At 45.8% G+C, this 27,685-nt stretch overlaps 1 pseudogene; it reads right to left on the bottom strand.

Moving 5' to 3' along the window:
- LOC112080991 (septin-9-like) overlaps positions 1–27,685 on the bottom strand; it is a 55,914-nt pseudogene that overhangs the window by 15,795 nt on the left and 12,434 nt on the right.

Raw genomic sequence — 27,685 nt, forward strand, 5'->3', positions numbered from 1 at the left:
AGCCTGCTGTAGGGCCATTCCAGCCTGCTGTAGGGCCATTCCAGCCAGCTGTAGGGCCATTCCAGCCTGCTGTAGGGCCACACACTCACCACACACACACTCACCAAGACCCAGAAGAGGACTGGCCACCCCTCAGAGCCTGGTTCCTCTCTATGTTTCTTCCTAGATTCCTGCCTTTCTAGGGAGTTTTCCCTAGCCACCGTGCTTCTACATCTGCATTGCTTGCTGTTTTAGCCTGGGTTTCTGTATAAGCACTTTGTGACAACTGCTGATGTAAAAAGGGCTTTATAAATACATTTGATTGATTCCCCATAGGCATCCATTAGCAGCAGGCATCGGCAGCCCAGCCGTGCCAGCTTAATTAACCTTTATGCATCAGGGACACTGCTGCGGTCTAAGGGGCTTTAGGGCTGGGATTAGGGTAATTCATCTCACAGAGAGGCCTTACGAGTCTGATTTACATATCCACTGACCTTTCACACAATGCCTTTAGAGAGGGACAGAGAGTACTGCTGCTGTGTCAAACTCTGTCCTGTCCCCCCCCAGATGTGTAGCGCTAGGGCAAAAAACTTAAACTGTGCACCCAGAGGGGGCCCCAGGACAGAGTTTGCAAGAGATGGTCATAGAGGATAGCCAAAACGGCCACTTCAAAACCAACCAATCAGAGTTAGGCATTTCTACAGTAGTTAAACAACTTCACATCAAGTTTGACCCTGGATACCGTAGGTCATTGGATCAACTATATCCCTGTTTTTAACAACCTTATCAAATGTCTTCTTTATCTTAAACCATCAGGGCTTGATGGACAGGTCCTATAACACCACCCTCTATTCTAACCTGGCATTTATCATGCGAGTCACGTCTCACACACCAATAGCCACTATAACATGTATGCGCACTATTGCACAACATACCCTTTGCTCATGAACTATCCCATCCACTACAGGTGGGCCTTTCTCCAACGTTACGACTCCACCTCAGGCGGGCACACGTTTCTGACGTCACGTTTCTGACGTCACGTTTCTGATGTCACGTTTCTGACGTCTCTGGAAGCGCTGCCTGAATGCTGCCCTTTGCCAAAAACAACTATGAGGGTTGTGATGCATATCAGTGACATTCCAATGGTTTAGGATCTCCTCAGAACCACTATGACAGCTAGTATGTATACACACTCCCACAGGGCTCCTATACAAACATACTATGTGTGTGTGTGTGTGTGTGTGTCCGCGCGCTCTACTCTATCACCATCCCCTCCGACAGCCACGCAAACACAGAGACATCTAAGCTGGGAAGAGAGACTCGAGGTCCTTCAACATGCTCTTTGTAGCTTTAATCACTTCTCACCGTGGTAAAGTACAGGTAACTGCCAAAATAAAGGAAACACCAACATAAAGTGTATTTAATAGGGTGTTGGGCCACCATGAGTCAGAAAACCTTCAATGCACCTTGGCATAGATTCTACAAGTGTCTGGAACTCTATTGGAGGGATGCGACACCATTCTTCTGCATGAAATTCCATCATTTGGTGTTTTGTTGGTGGAAAACGCTGTCTCAGGCGCCACTGTTCAATTCGGTTGAGATCTGGTGACTGAGACACGCGCYAGCTGTGGTGAGCTGAGGGCAGAGTGGAGTGTGCTAGAGCTTGTCACCATTAATGGGCATCATTACTCCACCATCTCTCTGCCTGACAGCTTTCTTTTATACTGAAGGATGCATGCCACTATGTGTAGTGTGCACCAATCTCAGGAGCACTCGGGATAAGGGTTCCCCAATGGGGTTTCACGCTAGTTAGTCCTGGAAGAACAAGCACTCACTCCAGGCTCATTTCCCAATGACAGTTTGACTTTGAAACAGTGTTTAGAAAAGAAAGTCTCTCTCTCTGGGGATGGGTGGACGTAACAGATGTGATGGTGAGGACGTGCGCGTGTGTGTGTGTGTTCACGTGTGTTTAAAACCATTCCCTCACATCCATGATCTCAAAAGGGTGTGTGTTGCACGCGTGTGTGTTTTGCATTGCGTGTGTTCACTGTTCAACACCACTCACCGACGATCATGATGTTGAGCTCAAAGCCCTGTTTCATGGCCTTCCTCCTCATCTGCTCCAGGATGGCGTCGATGCCCACGTAGCTGAAGTCACCAGCGCCATGTGACGCTCCCTTGGCAGGGGGTTGCGGGTGTGGCGGGGCGGACATGTTGCTGTGGCTCGGCTTGACCTCTGACCCTGATGATGTGAGAGAGAGAGAGAGAGATATCAGTGTTCAGCATGGAACATTTTATATAGGAGAGTTCCATGCTGACAAACATTATGATAAATATTTTCCATCTCACTCGTCACTGTAGCTGCTGATCAATGTGTAGATATCACGACAGGTCACTGAATTCCAGCTGGTTATATCAAACTGTACTGAACTCAAACTACACCGGACAAACGTAACTTATCAAACTGATTCTACACAACGGTAGTGGCATGTTTGGTGAACAATATATGCTATGGGTATCACGGTTAACACCTCCATCTCACACAATAGCCACAGGACAAGACACTCATACACCAACACAAAACATTGCATGAAATGACTCAGAACCCCCCCCCGTCCTCCCCCCACCCAACCGTCTTAAAATAGACAAACACGGATCCCTGAGGAATTAAACTGAGTGAGGCAGCCAACAACCTATAGACTATAGCCCAATAAATTACACACAGAACAGCGGACAAAAACACATCCGCTCCCCTACGTCACATAAATCTGAAGACGTACATGCGTGTGTTATGGTGAACAACGGCGGCAAGCTGCAGCTGTAAAGTGGATGTAGTACTCACAATATTTCACACTACAAAAAAAAAAGAAGGTACACAGACTCGTGTTGTAGAATAGTAGCAGTTACAAGTTACCACTCACCTGAGTGAGTGACTGGGAGGCAGGTAGATGAAAAGTACAGTCTACAGTGAAGTAGACCTAAAACAGTCCAAAGTCGTTGAAGAGAAGGTATGACTGACTGTCTATCGTAGCAAGGCTAACTGCCAAAGCAGTGTCTGGACGAGCCTACTGAACAGACAACAAGCTACTTTCAACTGTTGCATGTACACACACACACACACACACACACACACACACACACACACACACCACACAACACATCTTCAATTTCAAGCACACACCACCAGCACACACTATTGCACACTTACACTACTACACGCGACACTACACACACACAACATTCAGATGCCGACAATCACACACACACACACACGTTAGCCCCGGCGTGGTGGGAGGAGACAGTTGGGTGTTCTTCCCTTTTGACAGCGTGCTGTGGTATCATCTACTGCTCGAGGTTTACAGACACTCCAAACCACAGACAGAGACATATCACAGCCACCAAAATTGCTGTGAATGAATTCAAACATGCGATCAGAAGATCCACAGACAAACTTCGAATGTCCAAACTGTAAACACGGACCACTATGAACGTGCTCCAGATAAGGGGAACTGTGGCTGTCGTTTCCAGCGCTTTACATTCTACTTTGTGTCCAGTACAGTACACTCACAGTAGGAGAGAAAGTAGAACTCCCTTTTGAGTTTGACAACGTCCGCTCCAGCTGTCTGTGACAGGTCATTGTAACCACCTCGCCCTGCTCCTTGTAGCTGTGTGCCTGTCGACCTGATGAATATGGATGAGCATCAACAGCCATGTCTGTCTTTACAGCGGAAACTTCACCGCAGTCTCTGGGTTTCCTGTTCATCACACTAGCATCCACATCCTCTCTCTTTAGCACGCTGGGTCTGACGATTCAACTGTTGCGTTTTGTTCCACCTTGCACACAGGAAGTCGTTGTCACACTGCACCTTATTTCCTGCCCATGTCTGAGAACGACAATTGTGCGTATGCCCATAAAACCTGCTGCCTCAGATCTGACACTAAATTCAATGCCACGTATTGAAACTTCCCCAATGGCTTTCTACACAATATGTAACCATTTTGTGGAACCATTACAGTAGGAGCGTTCTTTTATTTGGACTAGGAAGTACTAGACTTTCCACATGGAAGCCCTGGGAAAAGTGCTGCTAATAAACTTTTAATAAACAGTGCAACCAACTGGTCTATCGGAGCTAGAATCTCAGTGCCAAACGGGACCCTCGCCCAGTAACTACCACACACGCATACATCACCTACACACACTTCCCACCCACACACCCTTCCAAACCCACACCCCAGAATGTAGGACTCCCAGTGGAATATCTGAACGCCTGGGAATCTCTGAACTGAACGCCCTTTTCTTCTCCACTAACAGTCAGAGTGAGACAACACAATAGAAGAGAATGAGTAGGTGGGGCCGGTTGGGTTGGACCACACCTTCACTAGCCGGTATCTGTGTGGAGCTGCAGTCTCGACCTTCGGTTTCCCAGACCCTGTGATGATTGATGGAGGCTAAGACACCACAGAGCGGCTTGGCTGAAAGGTCCGGAGAACACGAATTTCATAGAAGAAAAATCCGTGCCTCTTTACCGTCATCAATCAACGCACATCACCGTCAGAGTACTGGGTTTTGTTTTTATATTCCCTCAACCGGCAACGCACTCAACTTCTTTATGCGCCTTCATTAAGCTCACATTAAACATTCGATCAAATGGGGAAATGTGAACCCTTTGGTCGGATGAAACCGCATTGGCCCCTACTGTATGTAGGAGCAGATGTGCGGTGCTGCTATCCCTGTATCCCTTATTCCCCTGTAGTGGGAATAAGATGTAGAAGTACACACAGAGTGCTCATTTGATGTTAAAGGGGGAGGGAAAGCATGACACAATGGCATGTACAGTGCATTTGTTGATGTTGTGGCGCCTGCCTGCCTGCCTGCCTGCCATTGCTGGTTTGCCTCTGAAGCTAAACAGGGTTGGTCCTGGTCGGGACCTGGATGGGAGACCAGATGCTGCTGGAAGTGGTGTTGGAGGGCCAGTAGGAGGTTCTCTTTCCTCTGGTCCCCTAAAATTATAATATCCCAATACCCCAGGGCAGTGATTGGGGACATTGCCCTGTGTAGGGTGCTGTCTTAAATAAAAAATTATTTTCTTCGGATGGGACGTTAAATAGGTGTCCTGACTCTCTGTGGTCACTAAAGATCCCATGGCACTTATTGTAAGAGTAGGGGTGTTAACCCTGGTGTCCTGGCTAAACTCCCAATCTGGCCCTCATACCATCATGGCCACCTAATCATCCCTATCTTCCAATTGGCTCATTCATCCTTCTCCTCTCCCCTGTAACTATTCCTCAGGTCATTGCCATAAATTAGATGTGTACAGTCAACGTATCTGGTAAAATAAGGGTTAACTAAAATAAATTTAAAAAAGAGTAAGGAAGTGCAGGAAGCAGCCGCTCTAAGAAAGAGACAGGATACAAACCGGCACTGATGGCATATTAAGGGTCTATGAGCCCCTGGGTACCACAATGCCAGCTCCCCCTGTGCCATCTGGTGGGTAACTTCTATGTTCACACACACACACACACACACACACACACACACACACACACACACACACACACACACACACATCACACAACACACACCCCACTGGCGCATGGATTCATTACAAAGCATTGTTGGTCTTAAAGTGTGTGTGTGTGTGTGTGTGTGTGTGTGTGTGTGTGTGTGTGTGTGTGTGTGTGTGTGTGTGTGTGTGTGTGTGTGTGTGTGTGTGTTGTGTTTGTTGTGTGTGTGTGTGTGTGTGTGTGTGAGCAAGGAGACAAAAGGGTGCTGATGGCAGTAACTTTACTCAGGCCTGAGAATCTGCTGTCGGAATTCTTTGTTCCTGTTTGACTGGCACAACAGACGAGAACGAGCAGTTTCACTCTCAGTGACAGTGACCACTGATCAAATCTAATTGTATTGGGTCAAATACACATGTTTTTGGGGGTGTAGCGAAATGCTTGTGTTTCTAGCTCCAACAGTGCAGTGTTATCTAACAAGTAATATCTAACAATTTCACAACAACACACACACATCAAATGTAAGGGAATGGAATTAATGTCCACTTCTCGTCTCTAGCCTAGTCTGGCCATAGGCCTAGCCAGAAACATTTCACCTTCCAAGGACCCTTCCTCATCATTTATGAGCTACAGGAAAAACAACATTGGCGTTTGAGGATCCAGGCTTTTATAGAACGCCTTGCCTTCCTTTTATGAGTCAGAATAGCGTCCAGGCGTAAACATTGTTCTACAGAGCACTGGTAGCCTTTGTAGCCTGCTGGGCCTCTAGCTGAATCACCTGATTAAAACTGACCAGTGAAAATATGACTGCAACACATTCTAAACTTAGCTCACGCTAATGACCCTAATTTGATGTGAAGCTCCCTTCAATACACGTTGCATCCAAACTGAAGACGAAGGACCCCTAAGCCCAACAAAGCAGCTGTTGCTTATTCAAAGGAAAATCAGATATTGGACCTGTAAAAACACGTGCCAAGCTGACCCCAGAWTGAACCCTCAAACACAATATCAAAGTATTTGTTCCACTTGTTAACACTTCAAACTGACTACAAAACACAGTGTTTACCAGAACTCTGAAAACAGACAACTGTTACGACTGGGGTTGGAAAAAGGCTAACTGACATTTCTGACTTGAGTGTGACAAGAGATTGAAGGATTAAGGGAAAGCATGTGGTGCTTTTCTGACTGGACATAGCTGAGTTTAAAGGTTCAGTCCATTCTCATTTTCCTTGCATGGATGAATGAATAAAATGGATGAGACCCTAACAGCTGCTGTTTCCAGACTCCACTTCTAGATTTGCTCCATTGGGAACCACCTCTGACTCATCTAAACACTCATCCCAGTGTAACAGGGTTCTATTGGTGATTCCCCTTGCCACTTTATTGTTAAGCCAATGGGTTTTTGGTTTTAGTTTTGTCTTGCCTTCACCTACTCAACATGGCATCTTATTGGCTGGTTTGCGTAGCTTGCTTACGAGGMAGGATGTTTCAYTTAGAATCGTCCCAGTGAACAAGCACCAAACCAGCGGTACGTTGTTGGTTGCAAAGCACTGTACGTCAAAAGTGGTTTTTATACTCCCAAGTGATGATTTAAAATGTACAATTTATATCAATTTGTCTGTAAATGTTATTCGAACATCACACGTAAGATGCAGCGTTTTTTGGTGAATATTGGATGTGCATTTTGTTGTAAAGAATTCCCGCCAGTACTAGCTAGCAACTTACTGTGTCTGGTGGGGGGGGGGTTGTTTATTTTGTACAGTGCGTGAGTGCAGAGTTGGATGGTGAGCCGTGACATGACATGCAATTTTGTGCTGTTCCTATCAGGTACATTGTTAAAYATATTATATTGTAATTGTATTATTTTGGTAACTACATGCCCAGTGAACAAGCACCAAACCAGCGTGCGTGAGTGCAGAGTTGGATGGTGAGCCGTGCATTGCATGACGTGCAATTTTGTGCTGTTCCTYTCAGAATAAAGCTCCATGACTGGTGCTACAAGTTGGAGTTCGTGTCGATGATTGATTGTACACAACGCAAGAAGAATACTGTTACACTAGATCACTGTGGACCATGTGGACACCCAGCACCTTGGTCAAATGAGGAGGACTCTATTTAGATGACATGAACGAATAAGGGTGGAAATAAGATGTTTAGAAGTTAAATTATCTTGTGTAACGAAGCGGTTGAGATCTGAATGTTGAAAGCCAATTATGCTACACGGTATSATAGGGGACTGCGTTGGTGGTGGTTATGGTATGGYATAGCACCAGTGTCTGCGTGCCACATCTGACCTCTCTACTGTCATGTATAATGAATGTGAATATGGGCTCATACAGAGATACGTAAATCAGTGTTCTCTAGTAAAGATTGAGCACGAGCTACATCTTTCAACCCCATGCGTGAGGTTTCAGGCTCGGTGGTAGATTCATGGTTTCCTGTTTGTCAGTAGAGGCACAACGGAAGAGGCCTAGATGAGACATGTATCAACTCATATGCCACCCTGAAGACTATAAAAGTCAACATGTAAAGAAAGAAAAAAGAATGAAAAAAATAGCACTTCTGATTCATTTCAAATGACAACTACACTGACCGTTTRAAGATCTTTAACAGGGAATTTGGGGGATTTATGTTAATCATGCCAGCTGACAGCGGTGTTGCACTAGTACTACTATAGCGTATCAAACCACAAACCATCTTAAAGAGCACAGCCACCACATTCCACACTCCCCTCAAGGGTTGGGGTCAATTCCGATTCAGTCAGTAAACTGAAATTCGAATTCTCCTCGTTGAAAAGCGATCCCCTTAACCTACATGCACCCTGTGCCCACCCGGTGCGCCTGGCCAGCCAACACGGCGTTCCCAAAGGATCTCTCTCTTCTCCTCTCTTCTCCTCTCTTCTCCTCCTCCTCCGATACAATCCGCACCGGAGGATCCCTTACTGATTTACATGCATCCATAACCAAATATTGTTCTGCTTTCATTCTGACATTCATAATATCAGACACATACTGACCCAAATACAATATTCAAGGAGTGTAATTCATATTATGAATTTCATTCAAACATGTTTGTAGAGTTATGAGACAATAGGTTGGTTGTTTGCGGAGAGATGTGTTTTCGGTTTCTTTTGGGTTCGATATATTAAATAAAACAGTTTGGCGGAACCTTATTCAAAACGCGTTAACTCCGGAACCTTTCCAATTTAAACCACAACCTCTTTGGTTGCCTTTCTGTTGTGTMTTTTTCTTCTCTGTTCTTTGAGGCAAATCCAACCTTTGATGATACCAGAACTCTGGATACCACAGAGAAGGGAAACATGGATGAGCGAGACCATGACAATGATTAATCTCATGCACAACGTGTAACTTGGCCTGAGGTTGGGCCACGCTGTTTGAATTGTGTGGTCAATGATTGAGCTGGTCCATCCGGGACTGGTCTGGTCCTCGTCTCTTCACAAGACAACGGGTCATAAAGAATGACAACTCCAGCACCAGTCATGCAATCCACTTTGAAGGTCTCTGGACTTCTGAGGAGATCACACCCGTTAAGCTGCTTCCTCATAATTGGTGCAACACACATTGTGACAGATCCTATTTYCAAGGCTCAGATAAGAGACAGTCTATGCCTTCTCTTCAACCCTTTAGCACATGGATGCCAAGGATGTCATGCCTCTCCGTTTGGGCTTTGGGAGGAAGCCGAGGCATCATCCMCMTCTTGGTCARACACCGTTACTGATCCSCTTAACAACACGGTCTGCTCRTTTAAAGTCCCAGTTCCTAGGGGGTGACCTTGTGTCCCAGTAGCCTGGTCCCAGATCTGTTTGTTCCGTCTTGCCAACTCCATTTGTGTCAATTGTCACACCAGGACTTGGAGTTGGCAAGACAGSACAAACAGATCTGGGATCAGGCTAGGGTCTCAGCCCTGTACCAACCAAATGGTCACTCTCTCTCCCCCCACCCTCCATCTCTCTCGCTCACTCCCTCCCTCCCTCTTCCCCCTCTTTTACAGGAGATGAAGCAATCGTTAAGTTTTATTCCTTCTGCTCTCTTGAGCAGATATGTGGACGGTAGGATTACATGGGGCAGTGTGGGAGAGGGCTGACAGACAGGCACGGCAGGATGGCACCAGATCCTACTATTGGACATAGAGCAATAGTGACTACTGCAATAGGAGCAACTCATCTTCTGTATAGCTTACTGTACAAGACATGCATGCAAGAGGCATTCTAGAATACATAGAGTACGTATTGTAAAGTAATTTACAAAAGTTCAATCAGGAAGGCTGGTCTGAAAGCTGGTTTAACTTCAAGCAGCATACCATAATTCACTCGGTTTCCCATTATTTGGGCATAGTGGGAATGAATACTAATGTATCATCCTCAGCATAGCGTTTTGTTCTGCTCTTCCTATTAGCCATGTGTGGAATATCATTCACCTGCTTACCTTATAACCTATAAGCGTGGCACAATAATGCTCATTCCACATGCTTGCAATTTTAACCTACAGGCTCACTCTTGGACAATTTAACCTACGGGCTCACTCTTGGACAATTATCACTTTCCTCTCTCTCAACCAAGGGGTGTAAATCTTGAGATGTATTTATGTCAACTTACCATTGTTCTCTCAGTTCCTGTTTTTCAGCATCAGTTTGACAACCATCCACCTCCCCACCACCACCCCGCTATAATAACCTTCAGGCCCGTCATTGGAACTRCTTTCTGGGTTCCAGCTGCACAGCAAAGGGCTACCTGTCATCGGCATCTGGCTCGGAGACGAGGCCATACCCCAAACTATGTCATAAGATTCCACCTCTGCTGTTGTATCAGTTAGACCTGTACTTGATTGAACTCGGGTATCAAGAAACGTTCCGATTGTAAGGTAGGAGATGATCTGGTCACTACTCCTGTTTGGTTAAACCCATGCTGTGTACTGTAAAAGTCCTCACGCAGAAAAAGAGTYGAGAGCAATGCTGGACACCCTGTTTCCCAAGAGGACCAAGTCAAGTACTGGGTTTCCAATTCCACGTTGTATTAGTGGTATGTACAGGATAAACATGGGATACACCGTCCAACGAAAGGCTTACTTGCAGGTTCCGCCGACAACGCCACAATAACAACTAATACAATATATGAATAAAGTAAATGGCTCAGTAGAATAGAATAAACATTTTAGCAGTATGTATAATACAGGAAGGGTGAACTGTGTGATTGACATAAATAGGTAATGTTTCGGTTGGTAAAGAACTTGGGGGTCAATGGAAGGTTGGAACAGTCCGTTGAGGTGAGGCTAGGTACAGTAGGGGGACATGCGTAACTGTTCTGTAGTGTACATCCAAGAGGATATCCCACTCACTCAATCTCCCATCCGTCCTTTGAACCAAAGGGAACCAGCTGATTAAGAAGGTCAACGTGCCGCTTTACAGCAATAAGACCATAGCTTGCGATACAGTGGGCTTGAAGAATAGAACGGTGGACAGCACACACTCACACACACAGAAGCACTCCCCCTGCCTCCTCACACACGCTTCAGATGAAGGTGGGTGAAGAATGCTACTGGCTCACTTCATCTTTCACTACTGCCGTTGCTCGTCAAGCCCCCTGAGAATGTGACCTTTGGCCCTGCGCGGCCCAAAGCAGATGGTGTTAAAAGACAGCTTTCCACACGGGAACTTCTGGAACACAAAGATAATGACCTGCCCCCTTTGCCCACCCCAGAGACAGCGGCAGAGAGAGAGAGTGAGGGATGGAGGGAGAGAACATGAGAGGCGAGGCAGGCCCATGCTGTAAATACAGTGACAGAGTGAGAAATATGGAGAGAAGGAAACACAGTTGAGGATAATATAATGGAGGAGAGAGGCCCATGCTACAAAGACAAGGTGAAAGACGGCGAGCAAGAGAGAGAGCAAGATGGAGTATATAAGAGAGGAGAGAAAGGCCCAGCATAAGTGCAGCCATTATTGTGTTGTTGAGTGCCATGACGTACACCGTGTGCGAACCAGCTGCTTTAAGTCATATACCTACCACAACACTATAAAACCCTCCAGGCCTCTGAGAACAAGGGAAGAGAGACTGAAAGGAACTCAGCCACAGAGTCATTCAGAGCAGCATTATAGGGAACTGGGGGAACTGGTGTATGGCAGTCACACAACCACCAAGTATAAAGAGGGAAGTTGTGTGGTTTAAAAAAAATATTGTATACTCACTGAAAACTGTTACTCTTCCTTATGAGAGGAAAATGTAATTACGTTCAGAGTGGAGGAATGAGACGATAACGTGCCCTGAGACGAGGCCTGAGAAGACACGGTGGGGAACATCGTTCCAAGATATTGGTTTCATTTCGTGCCTGCGTGTGCTGCAATTAGCTACACATTCAAATGTTTCCAGTTAGTTTTATTAGCCAGTTACCCCCTTTATATTTCCACACATTTTGTTATTGGAAGATATGCAATTATGATCTCTCCCATGGCCAAGAACAACCACAGAAGTCAAATTACATTTTCCTTTACGCATTAATAAGGGGCTTAAATAGACTTTAAAAATAAAAAGGGTTTACAGATGTCTGGACATGAATCAAATTGTTTGCTCGTATCTCCTAAATCGTGTGTTCAACAGGGCCAGAAACATTGYTCTAGTTTCCCTGTTAACGACGTGAACATGCTCCACTACGTAAGAGTAATCACACAACAGGGTTCAAACAGACTGTTGGCTGTACCCTTCAGACAGCACAAACAGAGGCCAGCAAAGAGGWCATTAAAGAGGACATACGGGAATCAAATAATGCCATCCTGTTATACCAGAGGTAGACCTAATACTCTCCAAATCTGATCTAGAAACAGCACTGACAAATGAACGACGGCTGCAATGACTGGCTAATCCCGACAGATGTTAGTTTAACGCCAGGCAAAGGTGACACGTAACCCAGAAGCTTTTCCTCTAAAAATCATTCGGATTTATACTGTGAATGGAGTCAATAGATTGCAAGTATGCGTTGTTGACGAACACCACGCCAAGGAGGACCATGCGTACCCCGTCACCCAGTACTGTTCAAAACGATCATGACGGACGTCCTATCACGTCGTCGTCATGACTCTGTGTAGCTGTCATACGGCCGGGGGGCCCATAGCCTGCTGTGCACATGCTGCCACAGGCCCCTCGGCGTCTCAACAACAACGGTCGCCTATAACAGGAAATGACACGTTTGCTGTTCCTCCCTGCTCACGTCCTCCCTCTCATATACACTAACAGTACTGTTAACCTCCCAGTGGGGTCTGGTAGATAGACTCCTCTGTCATTGGATGAGAAAAGGAAAGGCTGTGTTTAGGAACACAATTCATTATGGTGTTTATGGCATAACAGGCCACAGATCCACCTCTTAAGAGCTCTCTACCTCCAGGATAATCACCTGAACAGGGTCGGTCTCAGTGGTGAGAAAACTTTTTTTTAAATAGAGTGAAATGGGACAGATTTTTGCTTTCCCGAAGTGTTTTGCTACAGTGTGTGACCCACGTTCAGTCCTGCCACCTTGCCTGTGAGCTGAATAGTAACTAAAGCATGAAACAAAATGGTGGACGCAGTAGCGAACAGTTATACTGTAATCACAATGCAACTCCTCCCTTGTGGGCTAATGTAGCTAATTAACGGTTGGTTTATTGTGTTGATGGTTAATAACTGTAGCGGCTAGGTAGCAGCTAGCCCAGAAGCTGTAAACACGTTACAGCTTAATATAACGTCAGTGTCTCCTACTCTAAAGCGGTGGTGAAATAATGAATGATGGACTAAACACCTGTAACAGGGTTGGTTATGTTTCCTCTTGACACCGCAGAAATATGTATTCAATGTTTTTGTATTCCTATTGGTTGGTTGAATTTACATACCAATAAGGTGTTATGACATTGGTCATGGGGAGATCGTGAACGTAAATTCTTCCCGGGAGGGACACGCAAGCGGTAGGTCACGTTCTGAAATACTATATTTGAAATGTTATATTTACAATGTGTTACGAGTTCATTATGCACATATCCTGATGTGTATATACACCGAGTATACAAAAAAAATAAAAACCCCATGCTCTTTCCAATCCATAGACTGACCAGGTGAATCCAGGTGAAAGCCATGACCCCTTTATTGATGTCCACATCAAATCAGCGTAGATGAAGCCTGCGAAGGATTGTGATTCATGGATTGTGTGTGTACCATTCAGAGGGTGAACGGGCAAGACAAAAATAACGTAAGTGCCTTTGTCCAAGGTTTGGTAGCACTGGTTTGTGTCAAGAACTGCAACGCTGCTGGGTTTCTCACACTCAACAGTTTCCCGTGTGTATCAAGAATGGTCCACCACCCAAAGGACATCCAGCCAACTTGACAACTGCGGGAAGCATTGGAGTCACATGGTTGTCATGTTGGGCCTGCATCCCTGACACCTTGTAGAGGCCAAGACCCGATGAATTGAGGCTGTTCTGAGGGCAAAAGGGTGCATCTCAATAGTAGGAAGGCGTTCCTAATGTGTGTATACTCAGTGCAATACGTGTACTTTACCTGTTAGATATTGTCCGGAAGTCTGGATGTGCTTTCGTATGTTATTGCTGTAAGAGTGAGTTAGCTCGCTCGAGATTAGCCCCTGCTAATTCACAGTTATTTCCATGCTAACAGCGGAATCACGAATCTACAGCATCAACATACTGTTGTCCTACACATCTAATGTGCTTCCTTGTATCCATCGTCAGAATAATAACAATCGACTGGGATCGTTGGCTGGACAGTCCTTTCCTTAAAAACCAACGCAAGAGAGCTAGAAGTCCGGTCACATCTGTTACACTGGTGCTGAGATCACTTTCTTGTCTCCGCTGCATAGCTGTTGTGCACACACACACACACACACACACAACACACACACACACACACACACACAACACACACACACACACACACACACACACACACACACACACACACACAACACACACAATACATACACACACAAATGTTGACTGCAGTTAAACTAACAGTATCACTCCTTGGTCATTAGGGATACAGTGTGGCGGACACCCCAAGGCAAGGACATCTAGAACATCTGACGTGTACTATGGTGTGACGACTGCGGCAGAAAGCTACACTGCTGCTTCTTGTCTACTGTCTTCAAAAACGGATCGTTTGTCTATTGGTGGATTGTGTACAACACAACCTGTTGAATGCTGGGTAAAATGGAGGTCATGTGACCAAAACTGGAACTACTGCAAATAGAAGCAATATGGCTGATATTTCAACAGCAGAAACAGGGAACGTGGTCAGTCACATAAGACGGGGCACAAACGTGGTTCTTCCTTTCTTGAGAGGCAAGTGAAGCGGAGGGGCTGGGTTGTAAGGAATGGGCCGCTCTTCCATTGAAGAAAGTCTCATGCAGAAAATGTGGCCTGACGCTTCAACTCACCTTGAACTTGCTACAGCAATCCACCAGAGAGCAGATGCATGGGGTTGCCAAAATTAAATCATACTTACTAATCCACTGCAATTGATCAAAGTTAAACTAGAACAATCCCGACACAGGGAGCAATTAGGACTAACATGGTTGGTCAATAAATACTCCCCACCCATTTAAGCAGATTGATTATTCAAGCTGAATGGGGCCGGGCACAAAGGAAAGAGGAAAGGGGGAGTAAAGAGAGGGGGATGAGTAACAGACAGAGAGAGAGGGGGGGGGGGGTAACCTAAAAGAGGGGCAGCAGTAACCCCCCCAACTCTCCCAGAGAGCACAATGGAACAAGAGAAAGACAGATCGAAAAAGAAAAGTCTGGTCTGAATTTTATTATGACACCGTTCCAATCCCTGACAAATACAGCTGTCACACACTACACGGTTCAGCTCCAAAACCCCATCCAGACAGGACACACAGACTGAACAACCCCGCCATCCCTCTCTTTCCTTTCTATCACTCCTCCAGCCTCTCTACAAAAGGAAATCACAAACACACAAATCAGAGAAACAAGAAGCCGTAGCATGTTATGAACGAACAGAAAACCAGAGACACTCACCCTAGCCTCTCTCTCTCTCTCTCTCTCTCTCTCTTCCTCCTCTCTTTCCTCTCAACCACCCTGATCTCTGCTCCAGCTGGACAGGCTCTGCTGCTGCTCCCAGGCCACGCCCCCATAGCCTGGACACATGACCAACCACTCTACACCCAAGCAGGCCAGCCAGGCAGCCAGCAGCAGGCATGCCACACCCCTCATTCAGGGAGAGTTGAATGGGGAGCATTGTGAATGTGCTGAACACAGGCACAGTGTGTGTGTGTGTGTGTGTGCAGGGGGGGGGGGCAGTTGGACATGGGAGGAAAGGAGTGTGTTTTAAGAGTGCATATGTTTGAGAAATGGAGAGAAAAGGGTGTATGTGTTTGACAGGAAAAGTGAGTGTGTGTAAGAGGTGTAAACGGAAAGATTAAAGAACATTTGTGACAGTTTGCACGTGCTTAAAAAAGGAAAAAAATGTTTGTAACAAATGTGTATTCAGTGAAAGAGAGTATGTGTGTTGATGTCCATCTGTCCCTTCCCTCCCAATGCTCAACGCAGTGTGTCTCTCCCTGTATGTGTGTGTCTGAGTGTGTATATATGTGTGTATGCACACTGTATGTGTACTGTGAGGAGGACACTGGGTCATCTCTCCCCCTGGCTCTTTCTCCGCCTGGGTTAAAATGAGTCTCCATCCATCACATTAATGCCTGCCTTATACACCCCCATGACTAAAGGAATATGTCCCGGTTAACGAATGAATACCATCCCATGGAGTCATCAGACTCCGCATGAAACGTTCTATTGGAAACAGCTCCGTCGACTGTAATTCAAAACATTAAAGAGTACAATGTGTGATTTCATTTTTGGTCTCATACGTTCACTTGTTGCATGCAATAACTGCGGAGCTTGGTCTTCATCATGTCTACATACACTGAAATACATGAGTGGTATTTTCTTTGGGTTTCCTAGCTACAATCACTTGTTACGTGGGCCTATCCATGCAACGTCTGTGGAATTGTGTCTATCATAAATCTGTTTTCACACTATGAAAATCACAATCCTTTCAATGCCGAAACCCGCTTCCTTCTTATCCGATTACTGGAATTAAGAGATCATTTGTTTTATCACAAGCGGGTGGAAAGATGGAAAGAGAAACATCTCTGTACTGCACTTATCTAACAAGCTTTTCCCCACATTTGCAAGCTGATGCGAGGGCCCAAGAGACATTTTCTCATATTCAGCACAAACGCTTCCTTCCTGTCATGGTTTCGGTGGATTGTGTATGTATTGGACCACATGGTTTGTGCACCTGGCCCTATAGGCATCCGGTCTCAGTGAGAGAGATATGAGAGAGCAGGTCGTCTTCTCCTGAACTAATACAGATCGTCACCTGCAGGCTCTTCGGTTGAGGCTCTATTAGGAATACAACAGTAGTGTGTCTGTTCATTCTTCCCCCCAAAAATGACTCATATTGCAGCTAGGCGAGCTGCATGTGGTTTCTGATTCAATGTAGGGCAGGTTCTGTAGTATGCCCTGCATGGTCCATGATTTGTTCATCTGCAGCATAAAAACACTGCAGCACAAACGTTGCTTGTTTGTTGCTCTCCCTCGTCTTGTGAGAACCCAGAGATCAACTGGGACTGAATCAATGACCGACATACATTTAGCTGGTCCTGTGGAATAGCAGCTAGTTCGGAATGATCACCCTGTCACGATGAGCGAATTCTAAATTGGAACTCAAGGTTTGCTCAATGACTGAGTCTATTTCAGTGCTCCAACTCGTCGCAAAAGAACTAAGTCGCCGGCCCATAGAAATAGAAGTCCTAGAACAGGCATCCTCCAATTATTACTGTACGCTCATGACCATAGCAACTGATCCGAGTCCAGCCCTTCAGCCCTTCAGATAATAGACCTCGGAATACTTGTTTGGCAAAGAGAAGTCTGTGGGTGAGAGATCACATTCAGACTTCCTTCCTTATCTTGATTGCATGCCACGATAATGAGATGAGACCCTGGAGCCACTTCCTTGTTTTGCAGTTGCAAACAAACATCAGAATTATTGTGCCAGAACCTTATTAAATGACCCAGCTCTTAGGCGGCTGTTGCTCCGTTGGCTGAACGTCTCGCCAGAGCTTTGTTTGTCATTCTGTTTGTTTTGTCATTTACCCCACTTCTGGAGGCCATCTTGAGGCCATATTCGTATAATCACATCAAACTGTGTGGGCCGAACAGGCAACTGGAGACCCATGCAGGCACAACCCCAGAGGGGAGCTCTCTGATTGGACTAGAGGTCAGATCTGATTGGAGGAGGCCCACACAATGATTAGAACACATGGAGCTGATTAACCAAGTCACCTCAATGACTCAGCAGAGAGAGTGACTCACACAGACATTCAGCCTCCCACCCAGAGAGATGGAAGAACGGATGAAGAAGGGATGAAGAAGGACAGAGGAGGAGGAGGGAGAGAACATCTGGCCAAGCTWATCTGGGAAGGAGAGAAACAAGCGACTTCCTGTTGAGCTGTAGCCGAGGCTGCTCTGCTCCCCTGTGGTGCAGATGGAGACCGCATGTGAGGATGCATGCAACCAGATGAAGACATCTGAGGCCTGGGTGCATCTCTCTATTCCAAAGTGGCTTCCTCTCGTTGTCTCCTTCTCTTCGTCCACACTTATCTGAGGAACCGGATAAGTGATAGCAAATTCCCACTCGGATTAGATCAGTGTAGGTGAAGGAAAGCCGGAGAGAGGTAGCCCCTTTACACTATTGAGATGAACCCATAATCTCATGGCACCACATAGGAGACATGGTATAGACAGAAAAAGGCCAGTTTAGAGTTAGAGACAGACTTCTGACTGTGTGACCAGACCAGGATAAACTCTGACCTTAGTCACATGGTCAGGAAAACCCCTAGCCCTACTTGCTCTTCGCTCTCCACCCTGAAGACATGCACGTTCATGCAGTCCATTTCTAATCCTCCATATACACACTGTACTACTCCCTCGGGGACTGTGCTGCGCTCCAGCAACGCTACACGACCCCTCCAACTCTGCTCCTGACTCATCTCAGACCTCAGCTTGTACGTTGCTCTTCAAGGTTACAAAAAACCTGGCCTTGTTTGCTTTCATCTGCACTTTTCTGCACTCGGAGTTACACACACGCGCACACACACACACACACACACACACACACACACACACACACACACACACACACACACCACACACACACACACACACACACCCACACACACCACACACACACCACACACACACACACACACACACACACACACTCTTTTGAAGGACCCGTGCGCCTGTTGTTTGAACAGGGCCGCAAAGTAGATATAAACTGTCGGAATTTGTGTCAGAGGTTTGTTTTAGCCAAGGCGTTTATCTAGTGGATTGTTTCCCCTCAGTTTCACAGTGGCACTTCCCAGCTGTGTTACATAACAGAGCCAAATAACTCCCAGATATATAATATATATACATACAGTACATACAGTTGAAGGTTACATACATGTTAGCCAAATACATTTAAACTCAGTTTTTCACAATTCCTGTCATTTAATCCTAGTAAATATTCCTGTCTTAGGTCAGTTAGGATCACCACTTTATTTTAAGAAGGTGAAATGTCAGAATAACAGTAGAGAGATTATTATTATTTCAGCTTTTATTTCTTCATCACTCCAAGTGGGTCAGAAGTTTACATACACTCAATTAGTATTGGTAGCATTGCCTTTAAATTGTTTAACTTGGGTCAAACGTTTTGGGTAGCCTTCCACAAGCTTCCCACAATAAGTTGGTGAATTTTGGCCCATTCCTCCTGACAGAGCTGGTGTAACTGAGTCAGGTTTGTAGCCTCCTTGCTCGCACATGCTTTTTCAGTTCTGCCCACACATTTTCTATAGAATTGAGGTCAGGGCTTTGTGATGGCCACTCCAACACCTTGACTTTGTTGCCTTAAGACATTTGCCACAACTTGGCAGTATGCTTGGGGTCATTGTCCATTTGGAAGACCCATTTGCGACCAAGCTTTAACTTCCTGACTGATGTCTTGAGATGTTGCTTAACATATCCACATCATTTTCCATCCTCATGATGCCATCTATTTTGTGAAATGCATCAGTCCCTCCTGCAGCAAAGCACCCCCACAACATGATGCTGCCACCCCTGTGCTTCACGGTTGGGATGGTGTTCTTCGGCTTGCAAGCCTCCCTCTTTCCTCCAAACATAACGATGGTCATTATGGCCAAACAGTTCTATTTTTGTTTCATCAGACCAGAGGACATTTCTCCAAAAATGTACGATCTTTGTCCCCATGTGCAGTTGCAAACCGTAGTCTGGCTTTTTTTAATGGTGGTTCTGGAGCAGTGGCCTCTTCCTTGCTGAGCAGCCTTTCAGGTTATGTTGATATAGGACTCTTTTACTGTGGATATAGATACTTTTGTACCCGTTTCCTCCAGCATCTTCACAAGATCCTTTGCTGTTGTTCTGGGATTGATTTGCACTTTTCGCACCAAAGTACGTTCATCTCTAGGAGACAGAACGCATCTCCTTCCTGAGCGTATGACGGCTGTGTGTCCCATGGTGTTTATACTTGCGTACTATTGTTTGTACAGTTGAATGTGGTACCTTCAGGCATTTGGAAATTGCTCCCAAGGATGAACCGAGAATTGTGGAGGTCTACAATTTTTTTCTGAGGTCTTGGCTAATTTCTTTTGATTTTTCCATGATGTCAAGCAAAGAGGCACTGAGTTTGAAGGTAGGCCTTGAAATACATCCATAAGTACACCTCCAATTGACTCAAATGATGTCAATTAGCCTATCAGAAAGCTACTAAAGCCATGACATAATTTTCTGGAATTTTACAAGCTGTTTAAAGGCACAGTCAACTTAGTGTATGTAAACTTCTGACCCACTGGAATGTGGATACAGTGAGTTATAAGTGAAAATATCTGTCTGTAAACAATTGTTGGAAAAATGAATTGTGTCATGCACAAAGTAGATTCCTAACCGACTTGCCAAAACTATAGTTTGTCAACAAGAAATGTGTGGATGGGTGAAAAACGATTTTTATGACTCCAACATAAGTGTATGTAAACTTCCGACTTCAACTGTACATACAGTAGATAGAGAGAGCGTGCTAGAGAGCGCTAGGGTGAGGGAGAGAGAGGTAGAGGGGGAGAGAGAGCTAGAGGGTTAGAGAGAGCTAGAGGGGGAGAGAGAGCTTGAGGGGGAGAGAGAACTAGAGGGAGAGAGAGCTAGAGGGGAGAGAGAGCTAGAGGGGGAGAGAGCTAGAGGGAGAGAGAGCTAGAGGGGGAGAGAGAGCTAGAGGGGGAGTGCTAGAGAGGGAAAGCTAGAGAGGGAAAGCTAGAGAAGGAGCGAGAGCGAGCGAGCGCTAGAGAAAGAGCGAGCTAGCTAAGAGGAGCGAGAGAGAACGCTAGAGCGAGAGAGAGCGCGAGAGCGAGCTAGAGCGAGAGAGCGCAAGAGCGAGTAGAGAGCGAGCTAGAGCGCGAGACAGAGAGAGAGCGCGAGAGCGAGAGAGAGTGAGCTAGAGCAAGAGAGAATGAGAGCGAGCTAGAGCGAGAGAGAGCGCGAGAGCGAGCTAGAGCGAGAGAGAGCGCAAGAGCGAGCTAGAGAGCAAGCTAGAGCGAGAGAGAGCGTGAGAGCGAGCTAGAACGCTAGAGCAAGCTAGAGCCTAGCAAGCTAGAGCGAGAGAGAGCGCTAGAGCGAGAGAGCTAGAGAGTAACGTGAGAGGCTAGAGATAACGGAGAGAGAACGAGAGAGCTAGGCTAGAGGAGCTAGAACTAGAGAGAGAGCCAGAGAGAGAGCTAGAGCTAGAGAGAGAGCTAGAGCTAGAGAGAGAGCCAGAGAGAGAGCTAGAGCTAGAGAGAGAGCTAGAACTAGAGAGAGAGCCAGAGAGAGAGCTAGAGAGAGAGCTAGAGAGAGAGCTAGAGCGAGAGCTAGAGAGAGAGAGAACTAGAGAGAGAAAGAGGCTAGCATGCACAAGGATTCCATCAAACCCACATTAGAAGCATGCAGACTCAGACATAACACATACTGTGTATATGCAAACTATTCAACTCCACTTTCGAATCAAGGAAATTCTTAGTGATACATAAATCAACTGTGGACATAGAGCCTTAATGCAACATACAAGAGTAGCACGAAACAGCACAGATGATAAAACAAAACTTCAGGGAGAGAGAAATCAATGCAGATCCTATGCGGCCTTACCTCATCTAAACTGAGGTTTTAGGGGGAGAAGAGAAACTTATTAAAAAGCATCTTGGGATGTCCCTGATTGCCTTTCCATTTCCTCAGCGTCTAAAGTAGAGTTAAACATCATGTAGCCCTGATTGGCCTTAATAGAAACCAGTTGTCTCAGTCACACCAGTTATGTCTCAACAGCCCTCCCCCTTCCTTCAAGTGTGCATCTTAAATGACACCCTATTCCCTACATAGTGCACTACTTTTGACCAGAACCCTATGGACCCTGGTCAAAAGTAGTGCACTATATAGGGGATTTGGTGCCATTTGTGAAGCAACCCATCAGCCATACTCACAGAGGACCTCCATCTCAGGGTTAATGTGCATCTRTGCACCACATACAGCCATGTCTTCCAATCGCAGTCCCAGTCGAAGCACCCCAGAAAAAACTATTCCGACGTGGAAGTAAAAAATCCCAAATAAAATTGCCAACTGCTTCCCAAACATAAACTCTTCACGGTGACAGCTGGGAGTGCCTGGGAGCGATTGGGATCTAATGTACAGTTTCTGTAACGCTCCCTCTTCCCGATGTTCCCAGCTCGGCGTTCCTTACCCGGAGCCTCAAGACTGAACAATAAAACAGAGCTCCACCGATCAGATTGCGCTTCCGGGGGAATCCCTGCCCCTAATTCCAGCTGGAATTCTAGGGGGAGCCGGATGACTCAGCTTGGAATGGAGGAGAAGAAAGAGAGGAAGACGGGACTCTGATTACATACTTTCTCTCTGTGCGGTCGTTCCAGAAAACTTCCCAGAGTTATGATGATAATTATCCATAATAGAAACTTTGCCATGTGCTGAACTGGGAGAGACAGAGAGAGAAAGCTTGTCAGTGTTACAGTAAATGAACGCCAAAAGATCTAGTCATAACATAAGTAGTCAACGTTTTTTTCCAAATATAGCTTTACTGTAAGTTGGATGATTTAAATGGTGTATCCTGTTCCTAAAAGATTTGTCAGAACAGTCTAGAAAGGGAGAATAGGACTAAATGTAGACATGTGTACTACTGTACTCAAAACAGCCTCTACTTTGTCTGCAATTCAATGACTTTACTTAGCTAACCAACACCGCATACTGTCAGAGGCAGTACCGTTGCCCTTTCCCCTACATCTTCAGCTACTCCTGCTTGTTCCGTCTTCTGAATAATGAATAATCAAAACCAAAAATATATTTAATTCATCATTATGTATTTTCCCATGAAATTTGAATAATAATATACAAATATTTTGTATTTTATATTAATTAACCTTTTTATTCATTCATGTCTCATCACTGAGTACAAAGCGCCAGCGCTCCGCACATCGTGAAGGTGAAAGTTCACGCAGAGTTCCTCCGAGCCGAGCTACTTTAGCTAAATTGACAATGCTAGCTACTTCCACAGGATAATGACTCCCAAATGTAGCGGTGTTAGCTGTGTTTAGGCAATAGAGAACTAGCCATTCACCATGGAGGTGAGAAGCCAGTCAGGCAAGCAAGCAGTGTGTGCGCGCGTGCGTGCTAACCCAGTGTTGTTTGATCTAGGGCTGTTCAGAGGGGATTAGGGTTTAAGTCTAGTCATAATATTACCCCTGTCAAACACACCTCCAGGCACTGTGCCGTGCGTCAATGGGTGCGATGATGACTCCATTATGAAGAGTGGTCTCATTCACCTCAATGTAAAGTGAGCATCAGCTAGGAAGCAGTTGCCGCAGCTATAATCAGCATGGGGCACCAGCCTGTGCAACTGGACACCATTTTGTGTCAAAGGCCCTACAGTACTTGCATTATGTCCTGAGGAAATTGATTGAATGACAGATCAAATCACGTAAACCTGGGAGGGGCCTATACGACCAAATCGATGAGATCTGTCAGTGAGACATTTAATTAACATGGAATCATGTCTTTATAAAAAAATATATGTTTGAAGATGAATAAACAATTGATCATAAAAAGTAACCGTCTTCCTCTTCTATTGAACATCTAAGCGGTTCAATAACTCCCTCAGTACTGTGTCTCTACCCCCCCCCCCCCCAATTGACTATGTGGCTGATAGAAATAGAATCACAACATGACACCCGTTCTAGTAATTCTATTTCTATGGTGACTGATTACTATTATTTAGGTACCTCAGGGAGAGGTCCAGCAGGGAGAGAGGGTGTACTGACCCCACACATACCCTGCCCTGCCTCCACATCTCCCGCTGCCAGCCTAGCAGATGGCACAACATGGTACGTATGGCATCTGTCAGTGCCCCCCTCACAATTCGTGTGCACGCACTAACTCACTCAATCTTTGCCACACAGCAACACTGTTGGTTGCGAGGCACTCCCTCGACAAAGACATATAACATGACGTCAATATCTGGGAACCTCCTATTGTTATGTGAAAGAGAGAGTTTAATTACAGCAAAACACCATTATCATTCCAAACATGCCCTTATCAGCCAGGATGAGGAAACCTCCTTAGCAGAAGGTGTTGAGAGCTGAGCACTGACAAAGTGGACCTTCTCTTGTTACCAGCTGTACATTGGCAAAACTGAGAAATACTGAGCTCATCCTGGTCGCCGTAGCAGCGGGGCAGTCTATAAGCAGGACCAGACAGGACCAGACTGACACCTCTTCAAGATAAACCAGAATAAACCAGATAAAAGACTGTGTAGAGTCAGGGGAGGGTCCAGACACTGATAGTGATGATAGTTGTTGCGCTGTGTCAAGTGTCAGGAAAAATCCTGCACTACCTATTTTTACGTCGTGACTAGTGCAGGCCAGCTTGACCAGCATTCAGAGAACTCACTAAGAAACAAGGGTGGGGACTGGGAGATAGTGGCTCAGGGAGACTGGAAATAGGAGGAAGGGGGAACTGGGGTTGCTTTAGTGGAGTGTGTGCGTGTGTGTGCTGCATGGGAACCTTGTTTAACCCCTGACTTCCACCAGGCGGAGCAGAGTACACAGAAGCTTCCGGAAACCCTGTCCGGTTTCCACTTCACTCAGCTCAGCTCTCCCTCAGTGGAAGCACTCAATACACACAGACAGACACAGGCTTTCCACTGACCCAGTTAGAGTCCACAGCCTCCAAAACACTTTAAATCACATCAGGGATAAATCCCACATAACACAACCAGACACATTCATTCAGTTTTAGTGAGATATAGAACAATGTGTGAGTGACAGAAGAGAAAGGGGGGAGAGAAATGAAAGAGAGTGGATAAGAGAACAAGAGATGTACTTCGAAATGCACCTTTAAGTACTGTCTATATGCCCTCAGCAACGCCCTGTATAAGATGCAATCAGTACCTGCAAGCCAGGTCCCGTAGCCATCTCCCCTAAGCCAAACCCTACACTCCACCTGTCATACTGCACCTCCTGCTGGCCACTCTGAGCTCTGCACCCACAGACATGAATATGAGCTAACACCGCTAGCTCTCAGGGGAGCTGAAAGTGAGTGGCCAACACTGCAGTCTAATGACCTCACTCTGTAGTTTTCCTAGCCCGCTAACGCTAACCCTGAGAGGTTTGGAACCTGTAAACAGTTTAAGATGAGCCATGATGATATGCTCTCGCAGACGGCCTCCTCTACTCAATTCAAGGGCTTTATTGGCATGGGAAACGCATGTTAACGTTGCCAAAGCAAGTGAAGTAGATAATAAACAAAAGTGAAATAAACAAAAATGAACAGTAAACATTACACTCACAAAAGTTCCAAAAGAATAAAGACATTTCCACTCTCTCTCTCTCATAATGACACAGCGGGTCATGCTGAGTGCAATTAAACTGGGAGACGCCTGACCACTGTCTGAGGTGGTGTGTGTGTGCGTACATGCATGTGTGTGTGAGTGTGTCATAGTCCTCCCTTGCCATCAAGTCCCTGCTTGTTAGCTGTGTAAAAGCTAAATGTACACCAGCCCAAACCCTGTAGCGCTCCCCTCTCCCCTAAGGTGTTGCCCCATTCCTAGTCCTGTCCACAAACTCAAAACAAATGTGACTCCAGAGTAGACATGTGTTAAGAACACCCAATAAGCATCATCTCCAGGTCACTATCTGCCTGGTTAAAATGAGTGGGGCCTCRTTTCTCTCCTCGTACCATAGTGACTTGGTGAATGACTTCATGAATGCCCTGCGAGCGAGAGAGAGAGGCATCTCTTGCTATGATGGATACCAGGGGCGTATTCATTACGCCGATTCTGTTGCAACATTTCTTTAAAAAAACGGAAGCAAACAAGGGACCTACCTGAATTTGTCCAATAGAATCTCTAGTTTTSCTCTGTTTGCTTCCGTCTGGTTCTGAAACGGTAAACGGTTTCCGTAATGAATACACCACGGGGCCTGCTGTCAAGAGCTGCTTTATCACAACGACTTTACCTGAGATACCAATCGGAGTGCTTCAACTAAGACTAAGAAGCTGGAGTTTAAATCACATAGCGCTGGAGGTCATTCTAGTTCCACATATGTGGCACAGCATGGAATAACATGGGGAAGGGGAAACTGAATATAGTACTTTAGAATTCTAGGGAATTAGTACAAAGATTCTTACTTTGGGAATGTTTACACTCGATTTCACAGTACAGGCCCAGTGTGTGTGTGTGTGTGTGTGTGTGTGTGTGGTCAGAGACTAACTAGCGCGACGTTAGCCAGATGGGAATAGCGGCCCCCCTATTCCCTAAACTTTCCTCTTGGGGGGTCCACTGCTAATCATGTTAATCAGCCTGGGATCTCCCTACCCTTCTGGCTCTCTGTGTGTGGAGGGATTCTCTGTAYAAAGGGGATAGTGGGGCCCTCATCTGGTGTGACGCTGCAGAAGGTCACATGGTGGTACACAGGGGGTAGGGGACCGGGACAGACAACACACAGGCAGGCCACCAGAGGAGAATGAAGGGGCATGGAGGAGAACAGTGAGAGGAGTGTGTCACGGAACAAACGGACTCCTTCGTCACAACTTTGTTGATCGACCAAACATGTCAGTTCAGGGCCAATGAGACACTGAGGATTTAGAAAAACAAATTCAATGCTGGGTTAGAGGGCTTGAAGTGTCAGAACTGATGGCATAACCAACCACCCCCCAGGACAGAGTGGTCAAATTGAATCTCAATGGGAATTCCTCTCTGTATTGTTACAGTGTAATATAACGGATATAGTATAATGGACCTCTGATTGTAGGGAGGTCAAAAGGCGGCAGGTAGCCTAGTGGTTAGAGCGTTGGGCTAGTAACTGAAAGGTTGCTAGATCGAATCCCCGAGCTGTCAAAGGTAAAAAATCTGGCGTTCTGACCCCTCAACAAGGCAGTTAACCCACRGTTCCTAGGCCGTCATTGTAAATAAGAATTTGTTCRTAACTGACTTGCCTAGTTAAATAAATGTTATATAWWTTTTTTTWAAAGGGCAGTTAACTGAGGCAAATCATAACCCTGTCAATCTACAGTAAAGTTCAATGTAGACGGGTGAATGGGAGCAACAGTGGACTGATTCAATTAAAGAGTCTTCCAATTWCTTCTACAGTACATATAAAAACAGGTTATTTMGCGTTCTACAAACATCAGTTACCTGTTGATATTTAGAGCCACCTACAGAGATCAGAGACTGACATTTTGATCCTAGAAACGAACTGAAAATGCATCCAGATGTACTCTATTGTGGTGAGATCACACAACTGGCTGGAAGGGCCACTGACTCTGATCACATGACCCAGGCCGAGAGAGGAAGAGCGGCGAGGTCAGGACGAGGGGAAACAATCGCCCTGACGGACAGCACACGGAAGGAAGGAAGCCCGAGAAACCAGAGTGTGTGTCTCTGATGTCATTACCCGTTTGAAAAACTGAATGGACAGGAAAACGGCTTATCACTCACAAAAACACAGCTGACGGTAACTTGGAAAACTACACACAAGGCACAGAGTCAACAATCTGTACGCCAATGTAAAGAGTTTCATATCCACCATTATCTAGGTAATATCTTGTCATGAAA

The sequence above is a fragment of the Salvelinus sp. IW2-2015 genome, unplaced genomic scaffold, assembly GCF_002910315.2.
Source record: "Salvelinus sp. IW2-2015 unplaced genomic scaffold, ASM291031v2 Un_scaffold16635, whole genome shotgun sequence".
NCBI lineage: Eukaryota > Metazoa > Chordata > Actinopteri > Salmoniformes > Salmonidae > Salvelinus > Salvelinus sp. IW2-2015.